A 5,605-nucleotide genomic window follows, 5' to 3' on the forward strand; every position below is an offset into this window, starting at 1 on the left:
TCTTGCATGGCCTCGACCCACGAGCTGTCCTTAAGAGCCATTTGATAATTTTTCGGTTCAATCTGGCTAATAAAGCATGAGTACAAACATTCGTTCATTATACCCGTTTCTTTAAAGCTTGTATAAACACAGGTGTGTTCATTCAAGCTACTTCTGGTTTGTACACCGGAGGACACATCACCTATAACATTCTCCAAAGGGTGATCTATGTGAATTCTCGTGGTCGGCACAGCACCGACATGCAGATTATCTTCTAAATTAGTAGAAAGCTCATCAATGGTTGTTTCTGGCTGAGAGTGAAAAGGATTGATAAACTCATCTTCAGGAGAGACAGCAGGGGAACCAATAGAATTTGATGAGGAAGGTTGACAATCATCAAATAGTCGTCTATGTGCCAAATTTTCCTCCTCATCTAGAATCATCTTCGTAGCAACACGTTCTTCTTCTTCTGTACGAACCAAATCAGGTATGTTAAAAGACTTGAAGAGCCTATCATAGTCGAAAATCCCAGGAGGTCCGATGCTCGGTCTTGGCGATCTGTAACTCGTAATGTCGGTGTTACATACCACTTCAACCTTGCCGTTCGTTGTATTAAAGACACGCCTGTTGGGAGTCCCAACTTCATAGCCGACTAAGATTCCTTCATCGGCTGCTTCACCAAACTTTGAATGTGACTTTAAAATTGAACACGGAGACCCGAAAGCTTCAAGTCCACACAAATTGGGCTTTCTTCCATGCATCAGCTCGTAGCATGTTTTATTAAGTCTTTTTACCGTTAACACTCTATTCAGGACATAGCAAGCTGTAGAAACAGCTTCAGCCCAGAACACCACCGGAAGCTTCGAATCAGCCAGCATTGTTCTGGCTCCTTCAATTAAAGTTCTATTCTTCCTTTCAGCTACTCCATTCTGTTGCGGAGTATACGGAGCGCTGAATTGGTGTTCAATCCCTCTTGACAGACAGAAGATCTCCATTTCAAAATTTTTAAACTCAGAACCATTGTCACTTCTGATGAACTTCACTCGTTTATCCATAATGTTCTCAACTTTGGTAATCAGATTCTTCACCAGTTGAGCCGTTTCGTCCTTTGATTTCAGGAAGTATACCCACGAGTATCGTGAGTAGTCATCAGTAATCACCAAGCAATAAGTTGTACCACCTAGACTTCTTACATTCACAGGACCGAAGAGATCCATGTGAAGCAGCTCTAGTGTACTAGCAATTGAATTTACTTTCTTGGTGAGATGGGACTTCTTGTGCTGCTTTCCCTTTTTGCACGCAAGACATTTGTCTTCAAAATTGAAACTTTTTAAGGGAACACCCAACACAAGCCCATGTCTGACAATATGGTTCATCTTCCGAAGATGAATGTGCCCCATTCTCCTGTGCCACAGTTCAGATTCCGATTCGCTTGCTTTCGTCAAAAGGCACGATTCTTCCGTTGACATTTCAGTTGAACTTAGATCCATCATATACGTATTTCGATCACGTGGAGCCTTCATTACTATCCACTCTTCTGGTATTTGAAAACCAGCCTTTAACACAATCGCATCAGTCTTTGTGAAGTGTACGGTATAATCTTTATCACAAATCTGCGACACACTCAGCAGATTGTGCTTCAGTTCTTCAACAAAGTTCACATTTTCTAACGTCATTTTCCCGTTAGTTACCGTACCCCTTCCTGTTATTCTGCCACCACTTTCACCAGCAAAACTGACTCTTGCTCCCTGAACAGGTTTTAAATCTTGTAACAAATTCTTGTTACCAGTCATGTGCCGGGAACAGCCGCTGTCCACAACCCAAAGATTATTGGAAGCCCTGTTCAACTGTTCCTGCACAAACAAAAGAGATTATTAAAATTTGGGGACCCAAGACCTCTTGGTCTTGGGTCGACTAACCTTCTTATCAGAACTCACACACCTTGACTGACCATAGTTAGCATTAGGAAAATTTTCACGAGTCCTAACAGGATACCTCCTTGGAGACTGATAGTGAGGCCAACCAAACTGACGAACATTAAGAGAATTAAAAGAATTATAGCAGTTGGTTTGGTTATTAGTAGTGTGAAAACGAGATGTGTTTCTTTGAAAACCGGTATTATATCTCAAATTTGAATGGTTTTCATTTTTAACATTTAAACGATTACTAAAAACCTTAGTCTCAGTTTTCGAGGGCCTCACCTCTCTGAAACGCTGCTTCAGAGGGCAATCAGCAACAAGGTGCCCTATTTGATTACATCTAAAACAACATCTATATTCAGCTTTCTTTTTAGCGGATGTTTTAGATGTGGAGGCAGTATTACCACCCGTACGTCTCACATAAGGTGGGACATATGGGTTGAGTGGAGTACTCTTTTGAGTTGATTTAACCTTTTCTCCACTAGTGGGTAATACTTCCTTCTCTTTTGTCTTACCCGACTCGGATGACTTATCCGAATCAGATGAGACTGGACTTGAAATTTTAATTTCTGAGACAGGCGAACTTGTTTCGCCTTTACTAACTTCCGGTACTTTACCAGTTTCCTTAGCCGTACCTGTCTGATCAGCTACAAAATTAACAGATTCATGAACACTAGGATTGAAAGTATAATTATGGTTATATGGTGGTGGAACCTCATGGTAACCAATTCCTCCCCTCTTAGGTGAGGAACCTTGATCACTGACGAGGTGATCAAGAATAGCAGAGGAATTCCGGAATTGCTCCAGTTTCCTATTTAGTTCCACCACTTTTACCTGGTGATCAGCAATCTGCTTTTCTTTCTCAGCAATTAACTTGGTTTTCTCTTCTAAAACCTCGTAGCTTAGATCGATCACATCAATTTTTTCAGCTAATTTTGTTTTTAGACTTTTAACGTCCTTTTCACACGCTTTAATTTTTATTCTATAATTATTTTCTCTTGTCTTTGTAAAATGATGATCTTCTTTCAAGGTTTTAAAATCGGCATCCAATTTAACATACTGATCAGTAATTGTAGCAAGCTGTTCAGACAAGTTCTCACACTTAGTACAGATAGGTTTAGTACATACCTCAGTGTTCTGATCATCAGCCATGAAGGCTTTTTCATTTTCAGCAGCTTTCACACATTCTTCAGCTGCAACCTTCGCCATGTGAGCTTGCTCAAAGAGTTCTCCAGAGAACATATTCCAGTTGTATTCTCCAGCATCAGACATCATGGCTCTATTCCCATTGTTATTTCCACTTTGCTGTGTGGTCCTCCCCTGACTACGTTCTACCCGTGCATTAGTGCACTCTTTTGCAAAGTGTCCATTCTGTTGGCAATTGTAACACCTCACCCTTGACTTGTCAAATCCTGGCTTTCCACCTACGAACTTTCTGCCAGTCTTCTTCATGAAACGCTTCACTCTTCTGACTATCATCGCCATCTGCCACTGCAGATCCATCTCCTCCAGATCATCAGGATCGATCTGGTCATAGTCTTCTTCCAAAACAGCAGGGTCCACAATCTTCCCTTGTATGTAGTTCTCGTAAGAAGCAATAAAAGATGCATAGACTGAAACTGCTCTTCAGCAGATTTGACACTCATTGGCATCTTAGTGTAGTTATTGCTTGAAGCACTGGGAGAGAAACTACTTTTGGATGCTTGAGGTTTTGAAGCACTTGATCCTCCAGCAACGAAGCAAACATCACCGTTCATGTTTACAGACACATTTCCTTCATGAGAAGAGTCAGAACCTGACTCTCCTTTGGAGTAGTAAGCAGCAGAGTCAGGCTTCGAACTTGAGCCTGAGTTAACTTTGGCACCATACATACCAGGGTCTTGAATCTGATCTGTTGGTGTCTCTTTACGAACCATATTAAGCTCAAAGGTTCTGAGCTTGTTTACTGCTGTCTCCAAATCACAATTAGGAAAGTCTCTGTCTTCCCTCATTAGAACAGTGTACATTTCCCACTTTGGTGGGAGAGCATCGAGAAGCTTCTCAACTATTTCCTCTTCTCTGTAAGCAATCGAATAGTTGTTCAGCTCTGTCATTAGATGATAATATCGGGTGATAATATCATCGAGTGATTCGTTCTTCAAATGCTTGAATACAGAGAACTGGGTCTTTAACAGCTTAATCTTCGAGGCACGAATACCCACGTTCCCTTCGAATCTATTCTCAAGAGCATCCCAAAGCTCTCGTGCAGAAGTGTACTTCCTGAATGTATGGAGAACCTCTTGAGGAATAGCCATAGTAATTGCAGCATGGGCCTTGCTCTCGGCCTCATACATTTTCTTCTCTTCTTCCTCCATCTTGCTGTACTTCTTAACCACATCACGACCTTCGTACTCCATTGTCGGTGGGATATATCCATCCTGGATGCACACCCACATCTTTGCATCCTGGTATTTAATATACTGAATGAATCTATCCTTCCACGCCACAAAGTCAGTTCCTTTCATCAACCTTGGGGCCTTAGTAGCCGACCCCGCTTCTACTTCCATTTTGACTAATTCAGAGATGTTAATTGGCGACATCTTCACGAAAACAAGAAAAACCCAAAAATTAAAAAAATCTTCCAAACAGTACTATAGGCGAAGTTAAGGCTAACTTCGCTTAAGTGTTAACTTCGCTGGAAAATTCTTAAATTCGCGTGACTTGGAGAAGTTGATAATAACTTCGTTTAAGGTAAGCGAACTTAGGAGGTAAGCGAAGTTGGGGATAACTTCGCTTAGGCGAACTTATGAGGTAGGTGAAGTTGTGGATAACTTCGCTTAGCCTTATATCTTCGCCGAAACCCTACTTCCAGTGGCGGCAACTTCGCCTGAAGAACAACAACTTCGCCCGAAGAACACTGAAAATATTCAGATCTGTTTTCGACGATTTAGCAGTTTCCGGTCGTTGTAACGGCTTGAATATGACTGTATAAGGTGAGTATAACACAATCCCAACGAAAACGTGTCCCGTGAATAGGTCAAACGAGACGTTTTCTACACCCGCGTGAAATCCCGAACCTCACAATCGAGCCTATGCTCTGATACCAATTGTAGGTTCCCGGGCGGATCTTACACGGGATATCGCTATCTGCGCAGGTGCGGAATCCCTGCGTAGGTAGTTACGAGCGTAGAATACATAAAACACGAACACACAATACAAACGAAAACCACGTTATATTATAACTCGAACCACGTCTATTACAGACACTTGACACGTGAAATGATCACAACTATCACGAACTCTAAAACGAACTCTCAAAAACCAACTCTTAAACAGTAACCCGTAGGTTACTTAAATACACGACAACTTCCCCTCAGGCGAAGTTGTCAATAACTTCGCTCGTTGAACAAGTTCGCCTAGGCGAACTTGTCAACAACTTCGCGTGTTCAACAAGTTCGCCTAAGCGAACTTGTTGACAACTTCGCTTACATACATAAAGATAAACTTAAACACAATTACATTACAGACTCGATTACAAACGCTAGACTATGAACTACTGACATCTATGTACCAACAAGTAGCCCAGCCCGTCGCAAAGGCGCCTTACCGTCTAGCACCATCCGAGATGAAAGAACTGATGTCCCAACTGCAAGAACTCATCGTCAAGGGTTTTATAAGACCAAGTGTTTCCCCGTGGGGCGCACCAGTGTTATTCGTAAAGAAGGATG

The sequence above is a fragment of the Bidens hawaiensis genome, unplaced genomic scaffold (assembly GCF_021521415.1).
Source record: "Bidens hawaiensis isolate Kalapana, Puna unplaced genomic scaffold, B.hawaiensis_p1.1 tig00041615_1, whole genome shotgun sequence".
Lineage (NCBI taxonomy): Eukaryota > Viridiplantae > Streptophyta > Magnoliopsida > Asterales > Asteraceae > Bidens > Bidens hawaiensis.